Here is a 27,780-nt window from a genome sequence, read left to right on the forward strand (position 1 = left end):
GGGCTGAATGGCCTCCTCCTGTTCCCAATGGAAATGTTGAGAAAATGCTTTGTTGAGGCTGTGACGTCAGGGTCAACCCCTGTCCCAACAAGGCAGGCCACATTTGGGAGTTTAATAACTTTGAAATGAACATTTTTCTTTTGTGACTTGTGCAACTTCGATCAAGTGAATAGTTATGAATGAGAATCAATACAGTCATTCTAACTTCTGGCTGGTAACCAGATCAGAGGTTTCCGTAGTGTAGTGGTTATCACGTTCGCCTCACACGCGAAAGGTTCCCGGTTCAATCCCGGGCGGGAACATTATTTTGGGGCAGATTTTTCAGTCCTCTGTGAAAGAGCCTGTTTTGTTCAGTTCGACACAAATTCGTGGTCTCACGAGCACTGAACATTTTAAACGGAGCCCTTCAAAATACAGTGTGTAAAATGAGAAGGAATAAAAAGTTCATCGCACAAAAGACATTATTAAACTTTTCCAACATCCCTCAGTGGCCTTTCATTCTGCAAAATAACGTTATAGGTTAATTAATGGTGAATAACAAAAATATTGTTTTTTTTTTCTTCCATGCGATTAATATAACAAGTGTTCAAAAGTTGCTCTTCTGGCTGGAAATCGCACCCCGGCCGCAGTGGTAAAAGCGGCGAATCTTAACCACTGGACCACCAGCGAGTTTTACTTACAGCATTATCAGATTTAACGAGGATTTCCATTTCTCTGTGATTCAGCTTTTAATCCTTTTTGGCTACTGATTGCGAATATTCCCGTCATTAAATAGGAATAAAGTACAATAGGCTCAGGAAAACCCGGGGAGGTGGCATCTCGCTCACCGAGACTTTCCAGCAGCACTTATATCACCAAGCACTCGAGTGAATGAACCTTTCTCCGGGGGGGGGGGGGTCTCAATGTGGAAAGGGTGGCGAGGCAAAGTGCTATTTATCCGTCAGGATGGCCGAGCGGTCTAAGGCACTGCTTTCAGGTCGCAGTCTCCTTCCCACTTCCGACATTGGTTACTTTGACTCCTATTTTATTTCTTGCTTGAGCTGCAGTTGATTTTTCGGCCCAGTTGATTTGCTCTTCCCGCAATAACCAACCCGGTCTCGATCCACGGCACGTTTTGACGCCCACCGGCTCATCCCTAAACGAACCTTTAAACGAAAATATGCTTTAAACACAAGGTCGCAACTATGGAGAGAGCAGACACTTGGGGAAATGTACCATCGGAATTAGAGTAGGCCATTCAGCCCCTCGAGTCCGCTCCGCCATTTGATAAGATCATGGCTGAACTGTGATCGAACTCCATATACCTGCCTTTGGCCCTTATCCCTTCATACGTTCTTTTGGCAAAAAGCTATCGATCTCAGATTTAAAATTTGCAATTAAGCAAACATCAATTGCCGTTAGGGAAAGAGAGTTCCAAACTTGTTCCATCCTTTGTGTGTGGAAATGTTTTCAAATCTCACTCCTGAAAGATGTAGCTCTAATTTTTGGACTGTGCCCCCAAGTCCTAGAATCCCCAACCAGCGGAAATAGTTTCTCTCTATCCAGAAAATGTCAATGACACAGTCAATGAAAGGTGCAGTTCACGAAGGCGGCTCACCAGCACCTTCTCAAGAGCAATTAGGGATGGGCAATAAATGCTGACCTCGCCATTGACACCCACATCCCATGAATGAAGACAAAAAAAGTCGCCTGCATGGCCGAGTAATTTCCTGCTGCTAAACGACGGGAGGAATGAAACCATCGGCTTCAGTCCTTTGAACGAACTGTATACACTTGCCGTCGAGTTCAATCCCCACTTGGTCCTCTGCCCCGAATATCCACTGCATCAGAAAATCCTCCATAACATAGAATCACAGCATGGAAACATCACAGAAGGAGGCCATTCGGTCCATCGTGCCTGCGCCAACTCTTTGAAAGAGCTATCCAATTAGACCCGCTCCCCTTCCCTTTCCCCATAGCCCTGCAAAATTTTCCCCTTCAAGTATTTATCCAGTTCCCCTTTGAATGTTATTATTGAATCTGTTTCCATCACCCTTTCAGGCAGTGCATTCCAGATCATGACAACTCGCTGCGTAAAAACATTCTCCTCATCTCACCTCTGTTGCCAATTACCTTAAATCTGTGTCCTCTGGTTACCATTCTTTCTGGCACTGGAAATAGTTTCTCCTTATTTATTCTATCAAAACCGTTCATGATTTTGAAGACCCCTGTTAAATTTCCCCTTAACCGTCTCTGCTCTAAGGAGAACAACCCCAGCTTCTCCAGTCTCTCCACCTCACTGCAATCCCTCATCCCTGGCACCATTCTAGTAAATCACCTCTGCACCCTCTCCAAGGCCTTGACATCCTTCCTAAAGTGTGGTGTGCAGAATTGTGTGATGGCCAGCTGGGGTCTAACCAGTGATTTATAAAGGTTCAGCATAAGTTCCTTGCTTTTGTACTCTATGCCTCTATTAATAAAGTCAACGATTCCGAATACGTTTTCGTTTACAATCTCTTCAACTTGTCCTGCCACCTTCAAAGATTTGTGTACGTATACCCTCAGGTCTCTCTGTTCCTGCACCCCCTTTAAAATTGCACCATTTATTTTAAAGAGCTGGCCAACGCACGATGGGCCGAATGGACTCCTGCGATTCCATGATTCCATGTTTTTGATTACACCTCTATGAAGCGCTTTGGGACATCCCCCAGAAGTGGGAGTCAGCAGTTCACTTTCTCCCTTAACACTTCCATCTGACCTGGGCTGGACTAAATAGGTGTTTTCGTGGTGTAATGATTATCATGTTGGCGTCACACGCGAAAAACTCCCGGTTTAATCCCGGGACAGAAACAATTTGCTGGAACTTGCTCCTCACAAACCTCCAGGCACGAGCTTTCTCTCGTGTAAATTGGGCTGCAATCCTTTCACATTCAACAACGGCTGCACCAGATTCCTCGTCTCATCACCACTGAACACTTTGAAGCAGACTCCAAAAATAAAGTGCGTAAAATGAGAAGGGATGAAAGTCAGAGAAGTTCGCGTCGTTTCGACATTTACTCGGCAAACTTGTTAGCATTTCGTTCAGTGTGAACCAGAAAGTTGTGGATTTATTAATGGTAATTGAAAGAATCATCTAAGAGACTTGTATAATTTTGCGTAATTAAGTGAACTGTTTTGTAAAAACAAATGCGCTGACCGGGAATCAAACCCGGGCCATAGTGCTGAAAGCGCCGAATTCTAACCACTCGATAACCATAAACCCGACTTATACATTGTCAACAGATGGTTATAAATATATTGGGCTGCAGCCGTGTTAGATTGAAAATATATTTCTGATTTGTAAGATGTAAATGCATTTCATGACTGCTGCTTACAAATCTATTTAGATATATCTTTTAGTTATTCCTTTTTTGTGGGGTATATATTGTAAATGTATTTTCCGGATATTTATTTCTCTATGTCTTACTTTTCATTACACACAAATACATAACACAGATACACAGAGATATAATGATAACCACCAAGCAGTTACACCCAAATGTATTTATAAGTGTCACAGGTGCAATCATATATATTTATAACAAGATATATCATATTGTAAAAATAATCAAAATAAATTTATAAATGGCACACATAACTTAAACACTCAATTTATAAAGAAGCATGACATCCATTTATACACATCCATAGTTTAAATTTTCACACCGTCCTGTTAGCAGTCCTGAACAAAGTCCAAACACCGAAAGTCTCAGCGTTTTTTCAGATGCTGCCCGTCCTGTTATGTATTTTGAGCAGTTCCTTTCCTGTGATGTGATGATTCTGGGTTCCGGGTGTGTGTCATTGGATTTGCTGCAGTCATGCTGCCGCGGACAGGTGAAGGCTGCTTCTGTGGCTGCCTGAGACCCGGTGGGAGTGGGCGGGATTTGGAAATCTGAAATAAATGAAATGGTGCATGAGAAACTTTCATAAAGGTAAATAACCCGATCGCTACCATCAGACCTCGTAGCGCAACGTTAGCGCGTCTGAATCTAAATCAGAAAGCTGCGTATTTAAATCACGGCGGGGGTCGCATTTGGTTTTAGCGCTGGTAGAATTCTGAATAATTCCGGAATTCATATTGCATTCCCTTTTTCACAATAAACAGAACCCTGCTCTGAATTCTGCCTCACTAGTTCCCCAGTGTCAGGGAGAGAAGCGTCTGATTCACTCATTTATTTATTGCACGAAACATACACAAACACACTTATGAATTCAAAATCAGCCTGCAGCTCCACACGCACAGAGATAAACGCAGTCAGATAGACAGGGAAAAACCGGGAAAAAGACAAACCGGTTTGTCACAGAATTGCCTGTACCTCCACGGTCGAATGTCAGGGCTTTTGTTGTTCGCTTTCGTTCCACACCCTGGAATTCAGGAGAATCTGGTACATGGTTTGTTGGATAAGGCACGGGCGCGATGGCCCGAATGGCCTGCTTCTGAGCTGTATCCTTCGAAGATTCTGAACTCAGCCCCTGGGAGGGGAGGCCGGTTCATGTGGAAAAAGATCCGGATGAGAATGATCTGATTCATAAAGGGGAGGGAAATTAGGGAGCTCCTTCGGAACATTAATTACTTGAAAATGAAGACATTTTCCAGAGTATCTTGTTTGGTTTTGATGAATGAAATGTTTGTAAAAAGGCATCCGTGGAGAAGGATTGTGAGCTTTTAGGACTAGAGGGGAAATGAGGAGATTTTTTTTTTCACACAGAGGGTTGTTCCGATCTGGTAGCCACTCCCTGAAAGGGTGGTGGAAGCAGCTTTCATAGGAACTTTCAAAAGGCAATTGGACAGGTACTTGAAGAGAACTGATTTGCAAGGTTACGGGGAAAAGGCTGGGTTTTTTGGACTAAATTGGACAGCTCTTTCAAAGAGTAGGCACGGCAACACGGCCGAATGGCCTCCTTCTGTGCTGTAATAGTCTATGATTCTGGTCCATGATTTTAGTGTGGGACAGGAGAGATGTTGTTTAAAGAGAAGTAAAAATGTCCCAATCAGAGCAGAGAGAGGTGACTGGTCAGTTCCCCTCTGCCCAGTATAAGTCAGCAGCGGTTACCAGTTCGCTTTACACGCGAACGGCCCTGCTTTCGATCCTGGGCGGACAATTTAAGTTGCAATTGCTGTTTACAATCTATATTAATGACTGAGATGAGGGGACCGAGTGCAATGTATCTAAGTTTGCTGATGATACAAAGGTCGGTTGGAAAGTAAGCCGTGAGGAGGACGCAAAGGGAGGTGGACAGGTTAAGTGATTGGGTAAGAAGGTGGCAGTTGGAGGATAAAGTGGGAAAATGTGAAATTGTCCACTTTGGTAGGAAGAATAGAAAAGCAGAATATTTTTTAAAAGGTGAGAGTCCAATAAATGTCGGTATTCAGAGGGAGTTTGGTGAACTTGTAAACAAATCACAGAAAGTTAACATGCAGGAACAGGAATTAGGAAGAAAAATGGTATGTTGCCCTTTTTGAAAGGAGGTTGGAGTATAAGAGTAAGGGAGTCTTGCTGCAATTAAATAGGGCTTTGGTGAGAACACACCTGGAGTACTTTGATGTCGTCTACATGGATTTTAGCAAGGCTTTTACAAGGTCCCAAATGACAGACTGGTCAAAAAAGCTGCGATTGCACTAGAGAGGGTACGGAGGAGATTTACGAGGAGGTTGCCATGGCTGGAGAATTTTGGCTGTGAGGAAAGATTGGATAGTCAGGGGTTGTTTTCTTTGGAACAGAGGAGGCTGAGTGGTGATTTAATTGAGGTGTACAAAATTATGAAGGGCCCAGACAGAGTGGAGGCGAAGGACATATTTACCTTAGCAGGGAGGTTAATAACTTGGAGGCATAGATTTTAAATGATTGGTGGAAGGATTTAAGGGGAGCTGAGGAGAATTTTTTTCACCCAGAGGGTGGTAGGGGTCTGGAACTCACTGCCTGACTGGGTGGTCGAGGCAGAATCCCTCGTGACATTTAAAAAAATACTTGGATATGCACTTGAAGTGGCGTAACCTACAAGGTGAAAGACCGAGTGCTGGAAAGTGGCATTCGGCTGAGTGGCTCATTTCCGGCCGGTGCGGACAGGATGGGCCGAATGGCTTGCTTTTGTGCCGTAAGTTTGCTGTGATTCGACAAAATTGGCAATTCTTTTTTGTAACAGCATATTCCCAACCCAGGCCGCCGTGATGAAAACACCGAAGCCGAACGACGAGGCCAGCAGGGAAGGCATGTAAGAGTGTTAAATATATCAGGGAGTGTTTGCATTCGGTACAATTAATATTTCAGCTCCCAGTTACTGCAGATCAGGGATCAAAACCTGACATCAGCATCAGGACGCTCAGAATATTTTCTTTTTATTCGTTCATGGGATGGGGGCGTCGCTGGCGAGGCCGGCATTTATTGCCCATCCCAAAAAGCCCTTGAGAAGGTGGTGGTGAGCCGGCTTTTTAAACCGCTGCAGTCAGTGTGGCGAAGGATCTCCCACAGTGCAACCAACAAACAGACAAAGCACCGGTGGGCGCGCCGGTTGCAGGAGAGCTGGTTGTCGGTGATATCGATGCTGCGAGCGAGACCAGACCGTTTCCATGTTTCCACAAACAATGTCCCATCCTTTATTTCTGGAAAAGTAAGACTGATAGTGGACAATTGCATTTCTGTGGCTGCAACATGTAACTTTGGCTCGGTGACACGCTGCTTTAGTGTATCTTGCAAGAAAAAGGACCAGCCGGTCTCTGTGGCGCAATCGGTTAGCGCGTTCGGCTGTTAACCGAAAGGTTGGTTGTTCGAGCCCACCCAGGACGAAAATTGCACCTTTTTCTTCCCACTTTTGGATTCATTGCCTCATTCTGATAGCACTGAAGCCAATGCCATGTTTCAATTCCTGATCAGCAGCAACTGGGAGCACTTTAAATGGCTCCGATCTCTTCATCTCATTTCATGTTTTCTAATGTGTGATTTGGCTGCAAGAAAACACTCTGTGAACAATGTCATCTGAGCATGCCTGATTCGCCATAATTTACACTGCGGTCGGATATCAGGCACATGATAAAAAACAGTGAAATGTTTGTGTGGGCGCGATGCTCTGGGATTCCCTGCCTGACCATCGTCACCGATCCTTCTCTGCAGCCTTCCGAAATACAGCGCAGTGAATGTATCCCTGTGAAATGAGCTCCTGGACAGTAATACGGAAATTAGTTTGGCTGAGGGGTTATATCCCTATCACGAGGTTGGAGGTGTCAGGTTTCCGTAGTGTAGTGGTTATCACGTTCGCCCAACACGCGAAAAGTCCCCGGTTCGAAACCAGGCGGAAATATTTTGAAACGTTGTCCCCATTAAAAATGATTAAATATTGAACGATTCACATTGCTCATTAAATGTGAACAAAGTCCATCTCTCCAAGCCCTGTTAATGCAGTCCGCTGAGAGCAGGCGATGAAAGCCAGCGTGATATTGGGGGTGAAGGCTGCTTCCAATACTGTCTCACACCCGGTGGGACCTGGCGGAGATTTGATAAGACTCATCCATTCAACCAAGATATGAAACGGTGTTTAAGAAACATTCAAAAATATAATAACATCCAGGATCCTGTCTTCAGAGTGCGTGGCGCAAAGGTCTGACTCCGGATTAAAAGGCTGGTTAACTTGCTTCAGCTTTCTGAAATGTACTTGTCCATCCTTCAGAGGTCACGGGAAATATGTTTTTTGCCTTTCGAAAAAAGACGCGAAAGTTAGAGACATGTTTTGTTTTCAACACGGCTGGTGAAATGGCCGGACTATCATAAATTCGGAGTCGCCTTTGAAACATTTAAAGGCGACCACCTAAAAATCACTTAGTGCAAATTTAAAATCACGGTTCCTATTTATTTCGGTCTGAAAGAAATAATGATAAACGTGTCAGTCAGTGCCCGCGGTGAGACGGTGATGAACTTGCTTGCTGCGCAGTTCACCGCTGGGCTAAATTTGACGCCGTTTAAAGGACGCGAACCCACTCAATGTAAAGGATGAGCTCATAACCAACAGATTCCGTCAACGTCAAACATCTCCTTTCTTGTTCAATAGAGGGAGCAGAGGCGTGTCCAGCATCAGACGCCAGCAACTTTAAGAAATGGAACAGATAAAGGCACAGATGCAAGTTCCAAATCTTTTCAATGCAAAGTTATTTCACTTTATTTAAAGTGCCGTGAGGCTGAAAACGGGTCCCAGATGATTTGCGTTCACTCATGACTTGTTTTCCAGTGTTGGTCCGTCAGGTTTGCGATTCAATTTGTATTGGATATTGAAGATATTTCAGGATGATTGCACAACATACCATGTGTAAAGCAACCATCTTGATAACTTCAATCATCACACACTCCACATCGACACTGCAGAGGCCCCATCACCCCTTTCAATATTGTTTTTCTTAACTCACAGTTTTCAGAAGGGAATTGGATAAACGCTTGGATGGAAACTTTTTCAGGGCTATGGGGAAACAGCAGGAGAGTGGGATTAACTGGACAGCTCTTTCAGAGAGCTGGCACTTGCACGATGGGCCGAATGGCGCTATGTTATTCTATGATTCTATTAATAGATCAATTTCCGCCTTTAACGTAGCCTCCCTAAATGGAGCGGAGTAATCGTGTCCCTGTGAAATAAGCTCCTGATTAGTAATATGGAAATTAGCGTGGCTGAGCGGTTTGAAACTCTGGTTAGGCTCCAAACAGGAAATTTCCTCTCTAAGATTGATTCTTTTATCAATTATCTCCCCCCTTTGGATCTTAAATGTCTTTACATATCTTTTTGATCTCTTCTTCTACTGTCACGCCCAAAATACCAGTCTCCCTGGTAAATACTGAAGCAAAGTGATTATTTAATATTTCTGCCATTTCGCTGTCATTGCCTGTGAGTTTGTCGTGTGTATCCCTGAGTGGCCCTATTCATATCCTAAACTTTTTTTGGCTGTTGATGTGTCTCGAATACTTTGCTTTTTTTGATATTCCTTCTTGCCTTTCTAATAGTTCTTTAGACTTCTTTCCCAGTCTTTTCACATTCCCCTCTCTCCTTTATTGTCCAGTGTGGGCCTTTTTCTTCAGTTTCAATTTTGCCCTTGTTTCTTTATTCATCTCTGGTGTGTCATTTCTGGCTGGTTTGTTCTTGCTTTTTAGTGGGATATATTTCTCCTGGACTCTATTGATCACCGTTTTAAATGTTTCCCACTGCTGTTCTATTTCTTTGTCCAGATCATTAATATGTCAAACATTTCACCGTTTGAAACTTCTCAAGTCACATTTCCATCACAAAGCCAGTTGCTTTTGTGGGAGGAGTAAATCAACTTGGTCGAAAAATCAGCTGCAGCCCAATCCACAAATAAAATATTTTCACGTCTTCGTAAAAATAAGCATTGTCAGAAGTGGGATTCGAACCCACGCCTCCAGAAGAGATTGCGACCTGAACGCAGCGCCTTTGACCGCTCGGCCATCCTGACTACAAATTTAACATTTCATTCTGCATCAATTCTGCACCGTTGGCCAGTGAACGCAACATAAAAGTTTAAAATGATACTCGCTCATCGTGGGGCTCGAAACCACGACCCTGAGATTAAGAGTCTCATGCTCTACCGACTGAGCTAGGCGGGTTTTCGTGCTTTTCACCACCTTATCTGTTATTGCAGCAAGCAGGAGAAAGACTCCATTTCAGATCATTGGAATCAATTCTGAGGCACGGACGAATCAAGGACAGTCAGCATGGATTTGTTCAGGGGAAGTTGTGTCTGACGAACCTGATTGAATTTTTCGAGGAGGTGATAAGAAGGATCGATGAGGGTAGCGCAATTGATGTCGTCTCCATGGATTTTAGCAAGGCTTTTGAAAAGTTCCCACATGGCAGATTGTTCAAAAAAGGAAAGGACCATGGGATCCAAGGGAATGTGGCTTGTTGGATCCAAAATTAGGTCAGTGGCAGGAAGGAAAGTGTCATGGTCGACGGGTGTTTTTGTGGCTGGAAGGCTGTTTCTAGTGGGGTGCCGCAGGGCTCGGTACTTGGTCCTTTGCTTTTTGTGCTCCACATTAACGATTTGGACCGAAACTTAGGGGGCATGATTAAGAAATCTGCGGGTGACACAAAAATAGGCCGTGTGGTTGATAGCGAGGAGGAAAGCTGTGGACTGTGGGGGTTCAGGCAACTTTCTGATAACAAAGCACTCAATCCATCTCTGAACGCATTTTGAACGAATACGTGTGTTTGACCCAGCACAGGCACGATGGGCCGAATGATCTCCTCTTGTGGACTAACATAATACGATGATACTAAGTGTTATCAATCGGAAAAGCAACACATTGCAAATAGGAGCAGAGAGAGGAAACTCGTCTAACAGCATAACAGCACGGTGAGATATTGTATTTGAGAAGGATGAGGAGGGATAGTTTATCATGGTGGTAGTCACATGGAGTATCATTTGTGACTTTGATAAGGACCATTTCATGCTGCGACTGGGGCGGAAACCTAATTGGAGAGATTCAGCCCGGGCGCGGCCCCATCGTGCGCGGTGAGACGGAGGGAGGGGGTGGGGGAAGTGTCAGAGCTGGGGCTCACCGGTGGAAGCAGCAGAAAAGTTTAAAACGGTACTCGCCCAACATGGGGCTCAAAGCCATTACCCTGAGAGTTTTTAAAGAAAAGGGGGAGCAGCCACTGTCTGAATCTCTTGCTGGACTTGAAAGAACACATTCCAAGTACGAGCAGAGAGAGGACACCATTCAGTTGCCCATTGCGTTAAGCAGCATGCCATCTGTTTCTGTAGTGTAGCGGTTATCACATTTGCTTTACACGCGAAAGGTCCCCGGTTCGATCCCGGGCAGAAACATTATGTTGGAACTTGGTCTCCATGAACATCCAGGTTAATTTTCTTCTCCTGCCAAAAAGGGAGACAGTGGCTGCTCCCTTGTTCTTTGTAAGCTGCATCTTTTACTTCATTGAGCAGATAACTTTGAGTGATAGAAAACTGATCCTCAGTGACGCTCATTTTAAATTTTATTCCCTTTTACTCCAAAAGGGTTTTTTTTGCCTTGGAAGCAGCGCAGCCCTGAATTACCAGAATGTTAGCAGGGATCGAAGGGTTAAATTATGAGGAGCGGTTACATACTTGTATTCCCTGGAATATAGAAGGCTTTTTAGGATTTTGAAAGGGAGATAGACAAACCCTTTCCGCTGGGGAGGGAGTCTAAGACAATATCACAATATGACAAGAGCTGTTTTACGAGTGAAAACAGCCCAACGCATTACTGTGAGTGTCAGAGACGAGTCTCGAGGTGCCGCGTCCTGTATAGTGAATGTCAAAACTTTTAAAAGTTGCAGAAAATGTTCGGGATTCAGATACACAAATCTTTAATGGGAATGAGATTTTGTCAGAGGTTGCAGCCTTCCCTACTTCTCTTGCCCTTTGCGAGACACCTGTTCCGGTTTAAATTCACAAACTGGGTGAGTTGGTGATCAGGGTACAGCAGACTCAGCAGTCCCGGGTGAGAGAGAGAGAAATCAGCCCGGGCGCGGCCACAATGTGCGCGGTGACACTGCACGGGAGGTCGGGGGGAGTCAGAGCTTGGGTTCACCCCTGAAAGCAACATAAAAATGTTAAATCAGAATACGCCCAACATGAGGCTGAAGCCCACGCCCCTGAGATTTGGAGTCGCACACTCTATCGACTTCGCTAACCGGGACTGAAAAACTCAGCCGCTCTTGTCTATCATTGCAGTAAACTCGCCCCTGGGTATGCATGTGCAGCAATCCCAACATGACGACCATATCATTGGCTGTGTTTATCTGTGTGTGTGTGTCCACCTTCAGGTTGATTTTGAACGAATACGAGCGTTTGTCTTCCGTTTGTAACATTAAATAAAAGAGGGCATCAGACACTTCCCTCCCTGACACTGGGGAACCAGTGAGACAGACCTGTTATTGTGAAAACGCAAATGAAACATTAATTGCGGAATTATATGGACTCTTATCAGCGCCAGAAGTAGATTTACAATATATACACCTCAATAAATAAATAAATAATACAGATTCATGTAAATACATTTGCAACTAACAGTCACGAAACCATAAATATTATTTGAACCTAATACAAACACTCCCAGATATATTGCGAAACTTTTCATGCCTTCCCTGATGGTCCAGTGGTTCGGATTCGCCGTTCTCACCGCCGCGGCTTGGGTTTGATTCCCGGTCAGGGAATTTGCTGTTACAAAAAAACACTTGCCACTTTTGCAGAATCATCCCAAATTGACGGCACACAAGGAGTCCATTCGGCCCATCGCGTGCGCGTCGGCCGAAAATGAACCAACCAGCCGAATCCCACTTTCCAGCAATCGGTCCGTCGCTTTGCAGGTTGCACCACTTCAGGTGCAAATTCAAGTATTTTTTAAATGTAACGAGGGATTCTGCCTCTCCCACCCTTTCAGCAGTGAGTTCCAGACCCCCACCACCGTCTGGGTGAAAACATTTCTCCTCAGCTCCCCTCTAATCCTTCCACCAATCACTTTAAATCTATGCCCCCTGGTTATTGACCTCCCTGCTATGGTAAATAGGTCCTTCCCATCCACTCTATCTCGGCCCTTCATAATTTTGTACACCTCAATTAAATCACTCCTCAGATTCCTCTGTTCCAAAGAAAACAACCCCAGCCTCTCCAATCTTTCCTCACAGCCAAAAATCTCCAGCCCTGGCAACCTCCTCGTAAATCTCCTCTGTACCCTCTCTAGTGCAATCACATCTTTTTTGACCAGTCTGCCAATTGGGACCTTGTCAAAAGCCTTGCTAAAATCCAAGTAGACTACATGAAAGTACTCCAGGTGTGTTCTCACCAAAGCCCTATTTAATTGCAGCAAGACTTCCTTACTCTTATACTCCAACCTCCTTGCAAAAAGGCCAACATACCATTTTTCTTCCTAATAGCTTACTGTACCTGCATGTTAACTTTCTGTGATTTGTTTACAAGTACACCCAACTATGAATAACAACATTTATTGGACTCTCACCTTTTAAAAAATATTCTGCTTTTCTATTCTTCCTACCAAAGTGGACAATTTCACATTTTCCCACCTGATACTCCAACTGCCACCTTCTTACCCAATCACTTAACCTGTCCACCTCCCTTTGCGTCCTCCTCACGGCTTACTTTCCCACCTACCTTTTTATCATCAGCAACCTTGGATACATTACACTCGGTCCCCCACCCAAGTCATTAATATAGAATGTGAACAGCAATTGCAACATAAATTGTCCGCCCAGGATCGAAAGCAGGGCCGTTCGCTTGCAATGCGAACTGATAACCACTACACCACAAAAAACCGCTGGTGATTTATACTGGACAGAGGGGAACTGACCAGTCACCTCTCTCTGCTCGGATTGGGACACTTTTACTTCTCTTTAAACAACATCTCTCCTGTCCCACACTAAAATCATGCAAGAGAATCATACAATTTTACAGCACAGAAGGAGTCCATTCGGCCGTGTTGCCCTGCCTACTCTTTGAAAGAGCTGTCCAATTTCGTCCAAAAAACCCAGCCTTTTCCCCGTAACCTTGCAAATCAGTCCTCTTCAAGTACCTGTCCAATTGCCTTTTGAAAGTTCCTATGAAAGCTGCTTCCACCAGCCTTTCAGCGAATGGCTACCAGATCAGAACAACCCTCTGTGTGAAAAAAACCTCCTCATTTCCCCTCGAGTCCTAAAAGCTCTCAATCCTTCTCTACGGATGCCTTTTTACAAACATTTCATTCATCAAAACCACACAAGTTACACAGGAAAAAGTCTTCATTTTCAAGTAATTAACGTTCCGAAGGAGCTCCTTAATTTCCCTCCCCTAACCTTATGAATCAGATCATTCTCGTCCGGATCCTTTTTCCACTTGAACCGGCCTCCCCTCCCTCAGGAAGTAGCCATTCTGATTCTGTGACTGTGGCCAGCTTTGTTCGGGCAGTTGGTTTGACATGGATGTCACACCGCACCCTCCTCCCGTGTTTTCTTCCACATCCGCAGATTAGGGCCGGGCCTGGACTGATTTTTTTCTCTCTCTTACCCGGGGCCGATGAGTCTCCGACTCAGATCACAAACCAGCTCTCCTACACCCGATCACCAACTCACCCAGTTTGGAAATTGAAACCAGAGCAAGTGCCTCGTAAGAGGGCAAGAGATGTCGGGGAGACAGCAACCTCTGACAAAATCTCAGGCTCATCAGAGAGGTTTGTGTATCTGAACCCCGAATAACCTTCTGCTCCTCATAAATTTTTAGACCATTGCACAGGACGCGGCACTTGCAGACTCGTCTCTTGCACTGACAGTCAAGCAAGCGGAGGGTTCACTTGCGAAAGCAGCGTAAAAGTTTAAAACATAATTCGCCCAACGTGGGGCTTAAACCCACGACCTTGAGATTAAGCGTCTCATGCTCTACCGACTGAGCAATCCGGGTCTGCTGAATTATCTCCAATTGGTCTGTTATTGCAGTGAGGCAGCTGCTGGCTCCGCCCCAGGGGCTGAGTTTAGAATCGTGGAAGGATACAGCTCAGAAGCAGGCCATTCGGGCCATTGCGCCCATGCCTTTTCCGATAAACCACGCACCAGATTATCCTGAATTCCAAGGTGTGGAACGAAAGCGAACAACAAAAGCCCTTACATTCGACCGTGGAGGTACAGGCAATTCTCTGAGAAACCGGTTTGTCTATTTCCGGTTGTTGGCCTGTCTCTCTGGCTGTGCTTATCTCTGTGCGTGTGCAGCTGCAGGCTGATTTTGAATTAATATGTGTGCTTGTGTATGTTTCTTGCAATAAATCAATGAGTGAATCAGACGTTTCTCTCCCTGACACTGGGGAACCAGTGGGGCAGAATTTAGAGCAGGGTTCTGTTTATTGTGAAAAAGGGAATACAATGCGAACTCCGGAATTATTCAGAGTCCGACCAGCGCGAAATAAGAGTGTGATCTCGACGTGATTTGAACACGCAACCGCTTGATCTGAAATCAGACACGCTACCGTTGCGCCACGAGATCCAATAGCAGGAACTTGCATGTTTACCTTTAGATAAGTTTCTCATACACCGTTTCATTTATTTCAGATTACCAAATCCCCGCCCACTCCCACCGGGTGTCAGGCAGCCTCAGAAGCAGCCTTCACCTGTCCGCGGCAGCATGACTGCAGCAAATCCAATTGCACACACCCGGCACCCAGAATCATCACATCACAGGGAAGGAACTGTTAAAAATGCATAACAGGAAGGGCAGCATCTGAAAAACGCTGAGACTTTCGGTGTGTGGACTTTGTTCAGGTTTGCTCACAGGTGTGAAAATTTAAATTATGGATGTGTATAAATGGATGTCATGCTTCTTTGCTTCTTTATAAAGTGAGTGTTTATGTTACGTGTGCCATTTATAAATTTATTTGGATTATTTTTTACAATATGATATATCTTGTTATAAATATATATGATTGCATCTTTGACACTTATAAATACATGTGGGTGTAACTGTGTGGTGGTTATCATTATATCTCTGTATCTGTGTTATGTATTTGTGTGTAATGAAAAATAAGAGATAGAGAAATAAATATCCAGAAAATACATTTACAATATATACACCCCAATAAATGAATAAATAATACAGATACATCTAAATCCATTTACAATATGTACACACCAATAAGTGAATAAATAATACAGATACATGTAGGTGCATTTTGTAATTAGCAGTCATGAAATGCATTTACATCTAACAAATCAGAAATATATTTTTATATACTTTTTTTATCGAGCTACTTAGTCGTCTAATGGTTACGATTTTGCGCTCTTACTACCACGGCCCGCGTTCGATTTCCAGTTAGGGCATTTGTATTTACAAAACAATTCACTTAATTACACAGAATAATTCAAGTCTCTGAGATAATTATTTTAATAACCATTAATAAACCCACAACTTTCTGTTTCGCACTGAACGAAATGCTAACAAGTTTGCCGAGTGACTATCGAAACTATGCTAACTTTTCTGACTTTCATCCCTTCTGATTTTTTGCACTTTATTTTAGGAGTCTGCTTAAAAATGTTCAGTGTTTATGAGACCAGGAATCTGGTGCAGCCGTTGTTGAATGTGAAAGGATTGCAGCCCAATTTACACGAGGGAAAGCTCGCGCCTGGAAGTTTGTGAGGAGCAAGTTCCAGCAAATTGTTTCTGACCCGGGATTAAACCGGGAGTTTTTCGTGTGTGAGGTCAACATGATAACCATTACACCACGAAAACATCTGTTTAGTCCAGCCAAGGTTAGATGATAGTGTTAAGTGAGAAAGTGAACTGGTGACTCCCACTTCTGGGGGATATCCCAAAGCGCTTCATAGAGGTGTCATCAAAAACATAGAATCATAGAATCACAGGAGGCCATTCGGCCCATCGAGTCTGTGCCAGCTCTTTAAAATAAATGGTGCAATTTTAAAGGGGGTGCAGGAACAGAGAGACCTGGGGCTATACGTACACAAATCTTTGAAGGTGGCAGGACAAGTTGAATAGATTGCAAAAAAAAAAGTGTTCGGAATCTTTGACTTTATTAATAGAGGCATCGAGTACAAAAGCAATGAACTTATGCTAAACCTTTATAAATCACTGGTTAGGCCCCAGCTGGCCACCACACAATTCTGCCCACCACACTTTAGGAAGGATGTCAAGGCCTTAGAGAGGGTGCAGAGGTGATTTACTAGAATGGTGCCAGGGATGAGGGACTTCAGTGAGGTGGAGAGACTGGACAAGCTGGGGTTGTTCTCCTTTGAGCAGAGACGGTTGAGGGGAGATTTAACAGAGGTGTTTAAAATCATGAACGGTTTTGATAGAATAAATCAGGAGAAACTATTTCCAGTGCCAGAAAGGATGGTAACCAGAGGACACAGATTTAAGGTAATTGGCAACAGAGGTGAGATGAGGAGATTTTTTTTTTACGCAGCGAGTTGACATGATCTGGAATGCGCTGCCTGAAACGGTGGTGGAAACAGATTCAATAATAACATTCAAAGGGGAACTGGATAAATACTTGAAGGGGAAAATTTTGCAGGGCTATGGGGAAAGGGAAGGGGAGTAGGTCCAATTGGATAGCTCTTTCAAAGAGTTGGCACAGGCACGATGGGCCGAATGGCCTCCTTCTGTGATGTTTCCATGCTGTGATTCGATGTTATGGAGGATTTTCTGATGCAGTGGATATTCGGAGCAAAGGACCAAGTGGGGATTGAGCTCGACGGCAAGTGTATACAGTTCGTTCAAAGGACTGAAGCCGATGGTTTCATTCTTCCCGTCGTTTAGCAGCAGGAAATTAGTCGGCCATGCAGGCGACTTTTTTTTGTCTTCAATCATGGGATGTGGGTGTCAATGGCAAGGTCAGCATTTATTGCCGATAACCTAATTGCTCTTGAGAAGGTGCTGGTGAGCCGCCTTCGTGAACTGCACCTTTCGTTGACTGTGTCATTGACATTTTCTGGATAGAGAGAAACTATTTCCGCTGGTTGGGGATTCTAGGACTTGGGGGCACAGTCTAAAAATTAGAGCCAGATCTTTCAGGAGTGAGATTAGAAAACACTTCGACACACAAAGGGTGGAAGAAGTTTGGAACTTTTTTCCCCAAACGGCAATTGATGTTTGCTTAATTGCAATTTTTAAATCTGAGATCGATAGCTTTTTGCCAACCGAAGGTATTAAGGAATATGGGCCAAAGGCAGGTATGTGGAGTTAGATCACAGGTCAACTACGATCTTATCAAATGGCGGAGCGGACTCGAGGGGCTGAGTGGCCCTCTCCTGTTGCTATGGTACATTTCCCCGAGTGTCTGTTCTCTCCATAGTTGTTGCCTTGTGTTTAAAGCATATTTTCGTTTAAAGCTCGTTTTGGGGATGAGCCGGTGGGCTGCAAAACGTGCCGTGCATCGAGACATTGTTGCTTTTTGCGGGAAGAGCAAATCAACTGGGCCGAAAAATCAACCGCAGCTCCAGCAACAAATAAAATCGGAGTCAAAATAACCGATGTCAGAAGTGGGATTCGAACCCACGCCTCCAAAGGAGACTGCGACCTGAACGCAGCGCCTTAGACCGCTCGGCCATCCTGACTTACAAATAGCTCCTTCACTCGCCACCCTTTCCACATTGAGACCCCCCCGGAGAAAGTTTCACTCACTCCAGTGCTTGGTGAGATAAATTCTGCTGGAAAGGCTCGGTGAGCGGGAAGCCACCTCCCCGGGTTTTCCTGAGCCTATTGTACTTTATTCCTATTTAATCACGGGAATATCCGCAATCAGGAGCTAAAAATAATTAAAAGCTGAATCACAGAGAAAGGGAAATCCATATTACATCTGATAAACTAACCAACAGCGCTCCCTGGTGGTCTAGTGGTTAGGATTCGGCGCTCTCACCGCCGCGGCCCGGGTTCGATTCCCGGTCAGGGAAGCAACTTTTGAACACGTGTTGTTTTCATCGCATGAACTTGCTCAAAGTCTGTGGGAAGAAAAAAAAACAATCATTGTTTTTATCACAATTAATTAACCGATAACGTTATTTTGCAGAATGAAAGGCGACTGAGGGAAGTTGGAAAACTTTAATAATTTCTTTTGTGCGATGAACTTTTTATCCCTTCTCATTTTACACACTGTATTTTGAAGGGCTCGGTTTAAAATGTTCAATGCTCGTGAGACCACGAATTTGTGTTAAATTTAACAGACCGGCTATTTCACAGAGAAAAAATAAATTTGCCCCAACATAATGTTTCTGCTTGGGATTGAACCAGGGACTTTCCACGTATAAAGCAAACGTGATAACTGCTACACTGCAGAAACCTCTGTTTGGCTTATCAGCCAGAAGTTCGAATGACTGCATTGATTCTCTTTCATAACTATTCAATTGATCGAAGTTGCACAAGTCACAAAAGAAAAATGTTCATTTCAAAGTTATTAAACTCCCAAATGTGGCCTGCCTTGTTTGGACAGGGGTTGACCCAGACATCACAGCCTCAACAAAGCATATTCTCAACATTTCCATTGGGAACAGGAGGAGGCCATTCAGGCCCTTGAACCTGTTCCGCCCTTCAATTAGATCAGAGATGATCTGTAACTGAAATCCATTAACCTGCCTTTGCTCCCTGTCCCTCGATACCCTCACCCAACAAAACTCTATCGATCTCAGTCTTGAAAGCTTCAATTGACTCCCAGCATCCACAGCCTTTTGGGCGACAGCGTTCCAGACTTCTACTGCCCTTTGTGTAAAAAAGTGCTTCCAGTTTTCGAACCTGAATGGCATGGTTCTAATTTTAAGGTTGGATCCCCCTCGTTCTTGATTCCCCAGAGGAAATTGATTCTATCTCTCTGTTCTATCGAATCATTTAAACATGTTAAACACCTCGCTCAGACCGCCCCTCAATCTTCGATACTCGATGGAATACGAGCCCAGTCCATGCAGCCTGTCCCCATAATTTAACCTTTTCAGCCCCGGTAATATTCTGGTGAATCTGCTCTGCACCCCCTCCAAGGACAATCTATCCTTCCTGAGGTGCAGTGTCCAAAACTGAACGCAGTTACTCCAGACGCAGTCTAACCAGAGCTTTATATAACTGGAACATAACTTCCACTTATTTATATTCCAGCCCCCTCAGATGAAGGCTAACATTCCGTTCGCCTTTTAAATTATTTTTGGGCCCGTCCGTTAGCTTATACTGGTTTATGTAAATGAACCGTTAATTCTCTCTGCTTTTCCACAGTTCCTAGCTTCTCACCATTTGGAAAATACCCTGACCATCGGTCCAAAGTGGATTACCCCACATTGAACTCCATCTGCCATAGTTTTGCCCACTCACTTAATCTATCAATGTCCCTTTGCAACTTTCCACTCGCATCCACACCTACTCACTGTACACCTTACTTAATGTCATCAGCAAACTTGGATATACGACTCTCTGTTCCTTCATCTAAGTCATTGATAAATATGGTGACAAGCTGAGACCCCAGTTACAGATCCCTGGGGGACACCACTAGTCCCATCCTGCCAATTGGAGGATGTACCCATTATCCCTACTCTCTGTCTCCTATCTCCGAACCAATTCTCTACCCATGTCAATACGTTGCCTCAAGTTCCATGCGCTTTCATTTTTGCCAACAGTCTCTTGTGTGGAACCTTATCAAATGCCTGTCGGAATTCCATATAAATAATATCATAGGAACATAGGAACAGGAGTAGGCCGTTCAGCCCCTCGTTCCTGCCCCGCCATTTGATAAGATCACGGCTGATCTGTGTTCTAACTCCATATACCTTCCTTTGGCCCATATCCCTTAATAACTTTCATTGCCAAAAAGCTATCTATCCCAGATCTAAATTTAGCAATTGAGCCAGTATCAATTGCCGTTCGCAGAAGAGAGTTCCAAACTTCTACCACCCTTTGTGTGAAGAAATGTTTTCTAATCTCGCTCCTGAAAGGTCCGGCTCTAATTTTTAGACAAAATGGTGGCTCGTTCACCGGACATCTTGGACAAAATGGCTGTAAGCACGGCGGCCATCTTGGACAAAATGGCGGCAAGTCCTTCACGGCTGTTCAACAGGAACAAAAGGAGGTCATTGAGCTCCTCAAGCCTCTTATATGGGAACTGAAGGATATTCAGCCTCTGAAGGCTGTTACACAGGAAAAGGAGGAGGCCATTCAGCGCCTCAAGCCCGTTTAATCGTTACTGGAGGCCGATCATCCCCTCAAGCCTGTTACATAGAATCAGGAGGAGGCCATTCAGCCCTTCGAGCCTGTTATACAGGAACTTGAGGCCAATCAACCCCTCAAGCCTGTCAAATAACAAAAGGAGGAGGCCATTCAGCCCCTCGAGCCTGTTACCTGGGAACTGAAGGCCATTCAGCCCTTCGAGCCTGTTATACAGGAACTAGACGCCAATCAACCCTTCAAGCCTGTCAGATAGCAACAGGAGAAAGCCATTCAGCCCCTCGAGCCCTCTACACCAGATCTGGTGGCCAATCAGCCCCTCAAGCCTGTTACATAGGAACAGGAGGAGGCCACTCAGCCCCTCGAGCGCGTTATACTGGAACTGAAGGCCATTGAGCCCCTCGAGCCCGTTACACAAGACCTGGAGGCCAATCAGCCCCTTAAGCCTGTTCTATCGGAACAGCAGCAGGCCATTCAGCCCCTCAAGCGTGTTATACTGGAACTGAAGGCCATTCAGCCCCTCGATCCTGTTACACTGGAATAGGACTCGGCCATTAAGCCCCTCGAGCTTGTTGCACTGGAACAGGAGGAGGCCATTCATCCCTTCGAGACTGAGAGGAGCCGAGCCGAGGGGAGGGAGCGTCCGATAAAAGGCGGGATTTCAGAGCGCTGAGAGGAGCCGAGCGGAGCTGCGACCGAGTTCGAAGTGACGTCAGGAATCAGATCGGGACGCGACACAGGGGAGGCACCTGATTGGTGAGTAGGTTCAGGTGAGTATTTCTACTTATCTACAGTAACTAAAGTAAAAGGAAAGGGAAGGTCTGCAGGTCTTATAGGAAGTAGCGTTTATTTTTTAGTGAATCAAGGTCCCTAGTGTAGTTAACATTCTCTAAATTGAGAACAATTTAAAGGAGTAAACTCCTTAAAGGGAGTGGTAAGTAGTTTTTCTTTCCTTTTTTTTCTCTTGACATTGTAGTTGTTCTTAAGCTAATTTAAGGGTTAAGTCATGGCAGGAGATCCCAGGGCCGTGTCATGTTCCTCTTGTGGGATGTGGGAATTCAGGGCTCCTTCCTGTATCCCTGATTCCTTCACCTGCGGGAAGTGTGTCCAGCTGCAGCTATTGTTTGACCGCTTGACGGCTCTGGAGCTGCGGATGGACTCACTTTGGAGCATCCGCGATGCTGAGAAAGTCGTGGATAGCACGTTCAGTGAGTTGGTCACACCGCAGATAAAAATTACTGAGGGAGATAGTGAATGGGTGACCAACAGACAGAGGAAGAGTAGGAAGGCAGTGCAGGGGTCCCCTGCGATCATCTCCCTCCAAAACAGGTATACCGTTTTGGATACTGTTGGGGGAGATGGCTCACCAGGGGAAGGTGGCAGTGGCCAGGTTCATGGCACCGTGGCTGGCTCTGCTGCACAGGAGGGCAGGAAAAAGAGTGGCAGAGCTATAGTGATAGGGGACTCGATTGTAAGGGGAATAGACAGGCGTTTCTGCGGACGCAACCGAGACTCCAGGATGGTATGTTGCCTCCCTGGTGCAAGGGTCAAGGATGTCTCGGAGCGGCTGCAGGACATTCTGGAGGGGGAGGGTGAACAGCCAGTTGTCGTGGTGCATATAGGCACCAACGATATAGGTAAAAAACAGGATGAGGTCCTACAAGCTGAATTTAGGGAGTTAGGAGTTAAACTAAAGAGTAGGACCTCAAAGGTAGTAATCTCAGGATTGCTACCAGTGCCACGGGTTAGTCAGAGTAGGAATGACAGGATAGCTAAGATGAATACGTGGCTTGAGAGATGGTGCAAGAGGGAGGGATTCAAATTCCTGGGCCATTGGAACCGGTTCTGGGGGAGGTGGGACCAGTACAATTTGGACGGTCTGCATCTGGGCAGGACTGGAACCAATGTCCTCGGGGGAGTGTTTGCCAGTGCTGTTGGGGAGGGTTTAAACTAATGTGGCAGGGGGATGGGAACCGATGCAGGAAGTCAGTGGGAAATAAAGTGGTGACAGAAACAAAAGGCAGTAAGGGAGAGTGTACAGAACATGACCGGACAGATGGTCTGAGAAAGCAGGGCAAAGACCAAGGGAAGACTAGATTAAACTGCATTTATTTCAATGCAAGAAGTCTGATGGGCAAGGCAGATGAACTCAGGGCATGGATGGGTACATGGGACTGGGATGTTATAGCTATTACTGAAACATGGCTAAGGGAGGGGCAGGACTGGCAGCTCAATGTTCCAGGGTACAGATGCTATAGGAAAGATAGAGCAGGAGGTAAGAGAGGAGGGGGAGTTGCGTTCTTGATTAGGGAGAACATCACGGCAGTAGTGAGAGGGGATATATCCGAGGGTTCGCCCACTGAGTCCATATGGGTAGAACTGAAAAATAAGAAGGGAGAGATCACTTTGATAGGATTGTACTACAGACCCCCAAATAGTCAACGGGAAATTGAGGAGCAAATATGTAAGGAGATTACAGACAGCTGCAAGAAAAATAGGGTGGTAATAGTAGGGGACTTTAACTTTCCCAACATTGACTGGGACAGCCATAGCATTAGGGGCTTGGATGGAGAGAAATTTGTTGAGTGTATTCAGGAGGAATTTCTCATTCAGTATGTGGATGGCCCGACTAGAGAGGGGGCAAAACTTGACCTCCTCTTGGGAAATAAGGAAGGGCAGGTGACAGAAGTGTTAGTGAGGGATCACTTTGGGACCAGTGATCATAATTCCATTAGTTTTAAGATAGCTATGGAGAAGGATAGGTCTGGCTCAAAAGTTAAAATTCTAAATTGGGGAAAGGCCAATTTTGATGGTATTAGACAGGAACTTTCAGAAGTTGATTGGGAGAGTCTGTTGGCAGGCAAAGGGACGTCTGGTAAGTGGGAGGCTTTCAAAAGTGTGTTAACCAGGGTTCAGTGTAAGCACATTCCTTATAAAGTGAAGGGCAAGGCTGGTAGAAGTAGGGAACCTTGGATGACTCGGGAGATTGAGGCACTAGTCAAAAATAAGAAGGAGGCATATGACATGCATAGGCAGCTGGGATCAAGTGGATCCCTTGAAGAGTATAGAGATTGCCGGAGTAGAGTTAAGAGAGAAATCAGGAGGGCAAAAAGGGGATATGAGATTGCTTTGGCAGATCAGGCAAAGGTGAATCCAAAGAGCTTCTACAAATACATAAAGGGCAAAAGGGTAACAAGGGAGAGAGTAGGGCCTCTTAAGGATCAACAAGGTCATCTATGTGCGGAACCACAAGAGATGGGTGAGATCCTGAATGAATATTTCACATCGGTATTTACGGTTGAGAAAGGCATGGATGTTAGGGAACTTGGGGAAATAAATAGTGATGTCTTGAGGAGTGTACATATTACAGAGAGGGAGGTGCTGGAAGTCTTAACGCGCATCAAGGTAGATAAATCTCCGGGACCTGATGAAATGTATCCCAGGACGTTATGGGAGGTTAGGGAGGAAATTGCGGGTCCCCTAGCAGAGATATTTGAATCATCCACCGCTACAGGTGAGGTGCCTGAAGATTGGAGGGTAGCAAATGTTGTGCCTTTGTTTAAGAAGGGCGGCAGGGAAAAGCCTGGGAACTACAGACCAGTGAGCCTGACATCTGTAGTGGGTAAGTTGTTAGAGGGTATTCTGAGGGACAGAATCTACAGGCATTTGGAGAGGCAGGGACTAATTAGGAACAGTCAGCATGGTTTTGTGAGAGGAAAATCATGTCTCACGAATTTGATTGAGTTTTTTGAAGGGGTAACCAAGAAGATAGATGAGGGCTGTGCAGTAGACGTGGTCTACATGGACTTCAGCAAAGCATTTGACAAGGTACCGCATGGTAGGTTGTTACATAAGGTTAAATCTCATGGGATCCAAGGTGAGGTAGCCAATTGGATACAAAATTGGCTTGACGACAGAAGACAGAGGGTGGTTGTCGAGGGTTGTTTTTCAAACTGGATGCCTGTGTCCAGCGGTGTGCCTCAGGGATCGGTGCTGGGTCCGCTGTTATTTGTTATTTATATTAATGATTTGGATGAGAATTTAGGAGGCATGGTTAGTAAGTTTGCAGATGACACCAAGATTGGTGGCATTGTGGACAGTGAAGAAGGTTATCTAGGATTGCAACGGGATCTTGATAAATTGGGCCAGTGGGCCGATGAATGGCAGATGGAGTTTAATTTAGATAAATGTGAGGTGATGCATTTTGGTAGATCGAATCGGGCCAGGACCTACTCCGTTAATGGTAGGGCGTTGGGGAGAGTTATAGAACAAAGAGATCTAGGAGTACAGATTCATAGCTCCTTGAAAGTGGAGTCACAGGTGGATAGGGTGGTGAAGAAGGCATTCAGCATGCTTGGTTTCATTGGTCAGAACATTGAATGCAGGAGTTGGGATGTCTTGTTGAAGTTGTACAGGGCATTGGTGAGGCCACACTTGGAGTACTGTGTACAGTTCTGGTCACCCTATTATAGAAAGGATATTATTAAACTAGAAAGAGTGCAGAAAAGATTTACTAGGATGCTACCGGGACTTGATGGTTTGACTTACAGGGAGAGGTTAGACAGACTGGGACTTTATTCCCTGGAGAGTAGGAGGTTAAGGGGTGATCTTATAGAAGTCTATAAAATAATGAGGGGCATAGATAAGGTCGATAGTCAAAATCTTTTCCCAAAGGTAGGGGAGTCTATAACGAGGGGGCACAGATTTAAGGTGAGAGGGGAGAGATACAAAAGGATCCAGAGGGGCAATTTTTTCACTCAAAGGGTGGTGAGTGTCTGGAACGAGCTGCCAGAGGCAGTAGTAGAGGCGGGTACAATTTTGTCTTTTAAAAAGCATTTGGACAGTTACATGGGGAAGATGGGTATCGAGGGATATGGGCCAAGTGCAGGCAATTGGGACTAGCTTAGTGGTATAAACTGGGCGACATGGACATGTTGGGCCGAAGGGCCTGTTTCCATGTTGTAACTTCTATGATTCTATGATTCTATGAAAATGCACGGTGCTCTCACTGTTTATAATGAACCGTGCTCTCACTGTTTATGGTGCACAGTGCTCTCACTGTTTATAATGCACAGTGCTCTCATTGTTTAAAGTGCACGGTTCTCTCCCTGTTTACAGTGCACGGTGCTCTCCCTGTTTACAGGGCACGGTTCTCTCCCTGTTTACAGTGCACGGTGCTCTCCTTGTTTATAGTGCACGGTGCTCTCCCTGTTAAAAGTGCACGGTGCTCTCACTGTTCAAAATGCACGGTGCTCCCACTGTTTAAAATGCACGGTGCTCTCATTGTTTATAGTGCACGGTGCTCTCACTGTTCAAAATGCACGGTGCTCTCACTGTTTACAGTGCACGGTGCTCTCACTGTTCAAAATGCACGGTGCTCTCACTGTTTAAAATGCACGGTGCTCTCATTGTTTATAGTGCACGGTGCTCTCACTGTTCAAAATGCACGGTGCTCTCACTGTTAAAAATGCACGGTGCTCTCACTGTTAAAAATGCACGGTGCTCTCACTGTTAAAAATGCACGGTGCTCTCCCTGTTTAAAATGCATGGTGCTCTCACTGTTTACAATGCACGGTGCACTCACTGTTTACAGTGCACGGAGCTCTCACTGTTCAAAATGCATGGTGCTTTCATTGTTTAAAATGCACGGTGCTCTCACTGTTTATAATGCACAGTGCTCTCTCATTGTTTAAAGTGCACGGTTCTCTCCCTGTTTACAGTGCACGGTGCAAGGTGCTGTCACTATTTAAATTGCATGGTGCTCTCACTTTTTATCATGCATAGTGCTCTCACTGTTTATAATGCATGGTGCTCTCACTGTTTACAATGCACGGTGCTCTCACTGTTTATAATGCACAGTGCTCTCTCATTGTTTAAAGTGCACGGTTCTCTCCCTGTTTACAGTACACGGTGCTCTCACTGTTCAAAATGCATGGTGCTCTCACTGTTTACAGTGCACGGTGCTCTCATTGTTCAAAATGCATGGTGCTTTCACTGTTTATAATGCACGGTCCTCTCACTGCTTATCATGCATGGTGCTCTCACTGCTTATAATGCATGGTGCTCTCACTGTTTATAATGCATGGTGCTCTCACTGTTTATAATGCATGGTGCTCTCACTGTTTATAATGCATGGTGCTCTCACTGTTTATAATGCATGGTGCTCTCAGTGCTTATAATGCATGGTGCTCTCACTGTTTATAATGCATGGTGCTCTCACTGTTTATAATGCATGGTGCTCTCACTGTTTATAATGCATGGTGCTCTCACTGTTTATAATGCATGGTGCTCTCACTGTTTATAATGCATGGTGCTCTCACTGTTTATAATGCACGGTCCTCTCACTGCTTATAATGCATGGTGCTCTCACTGTTTATAATGCATGGTGCTCTCACTGCTTATAATGCATGGTGCTCTCACTGTTTATAATGCATGGTGCTCTCACTGTTTATAATGCATGGTGCTCTCACTGTTTATAATGCATGGTGCTCTCACTGTTTATAATGCACGGTCCTCTCACTGCTTATAATGCATGGTGCTCTCACTGTTTATAATGCATGGTGCTCTCACTGTTCATCAACACAGTCATGCAGTGCTTCGAATATCTATGCTCCCGTATTTATTTGTAAAGTTAGACAACACAGCAAACCTTCCATAAAGTCATCTTGTCCGACATTTCTCACAGAAACTAACAATGTTGCACAATTTGAAATATCAGCACTCTCGTTGAGTTGGATAGTGAAATCCCCGGCTGACTGTAACCGAGTAATAAACTTGGCTTCTCAATCCTCAACAATGGAACATATTCGCCGAGACATTGTGTTCCCACTGATAGGAATGCTTCTCAATTTTTCAGCCGGCTTCTTGTCGAAGATTGTACGCACCATATCCAAAGATGGTGGGAGAATAAATTTTTCACCAACTGTAAGGGTCATTTTCTCTTTTTGCACACGGTTTGTGACCAAATATGACACCAGTTGTGCCTTATCATTCAGAGCAGTTGGCCGACTAAGAACTTGTGCTGATAACTTTAATCCCCTTTGCTTCATTTGAAAATATTCAAGTGTCATAGAGTCATAGAGTCATCGAGTTATACAGCACGG

The 27,780-nt window shown here is 44.8% G+C and overlaps 9 non-coding genes across 9 annotated transcripts; 5 read left to right on the top strand and 4 right to left on the bottom strand.

Moving 5' to 3' along the window:
• The first annotated feature begins 229 nt into the window (after positions 1-229).
• On the top strand, positions 230-302 carry trnav-cac (transfer RNA valine (anticodon CAC)). The gene has a single exon. It is a non-coding gene; the product is annotated as a tRNA-Val (tRNA).
• A 6,429-nt stretch (positions 303-6,731) lies between these two features.
• Positions 6,732-6,803, top strand: trnan-guu (transfer RNA asparagine (anticodon GUU)). Its single transcript has one exon. It is a non-coding gene; the product is annotated as a tRNA-Asn (tRNA).
• A 438-nt stretch (positions 6,804-7,241) lies between these two features.
• trnav-aac (transfer RNA valine (anticodon AAC)) lies at positions 7,242-7,314 on the top strand. The gene has a single exon. It is a non-coding gene; the product is annotated as a tRNA-Val (tRNA).
• Positions 7,315-9,380: 2,066 nt separating this feature from the next.
• Positions 9,381-9,463, bottom strand: trnal-cag (transfer RNA leucine (anticodon CAG)). Its single transcript has one exon. It is a non-coding gene; the product is annotated as a tRNA-Leu (tRNA).
• Positions 9,464-9,541: 78 nt separating this feature from the next.
• trnak-cuu (transfer RNA lysine (anticodon CUU)) lies at positions 9,542-9,610 on the bottom strand. Its single transcript has one exon. It is a non-coding gene; the product is annotated as a tRNA-Lys (tRNA).
• A 1,154-nt stretch (positions 9,611-10,764) lies between these two features.
• On the top strand, positions 10,765-10,837 carry trnav-uac (transfer RNA valine (anticodon UAC)). The gene has a single exon. It is a non-coding gene; the product is annotated as a tRNA-Val (tRNA).
• A 3,530-nt stretch (positions 10,838-14,367) lies between these two features.
• On the bottom strand, positions 14,368-14,440 carry trnak-cuu (transfer RNA lysine (anticodon CUU)). The gene has a single exon. It is a non-coding gene; the product is annotated as a tRNA-Lys (tRNA).
• Positions 14,441-18,013: 3,573 nt separating this feature from the next.
• Positions 18,014-18,096, bottom strand: trnal-cag (transfer RNA leucine (anticodon CAG)). Its single transcript has one exon. It is a non-coding gene; the product is annotated as a tRNA-Leu (tRNA).
• Positions 18,097-18,360: 264 nt separating this feature from the next.
• Positions 18,361-18,432, top strand: trnae-cuc (transfer RNA glutamic acid (anticodon CUC)). Its single transcript has one exon. It is a non-coding gene; the product is annotated as a tRNA-Glu (tRNA).
• Positions 18,433-27,780: the final 9,348 nt, after the last annotated feature.

The sequence above is a fragment of the Heptranchias perlo genome, unplaced genomic scaffold (assembly GCF_035084215.1).
Source record: "Heptranchias perlo isolate sHepPer1 unplaced genomic scaffold, sHepPer1.hap1 HAP1_SCAFFOLD_55, whole genome shotgun sequence".
Classification (NCBI taxonomy): Eukaryota; Metazoa; Chordata; class Chondrichthyes; order Hexanchiformes; family Hexanchidae; genus Heptranchias; species Heptranchias perlo.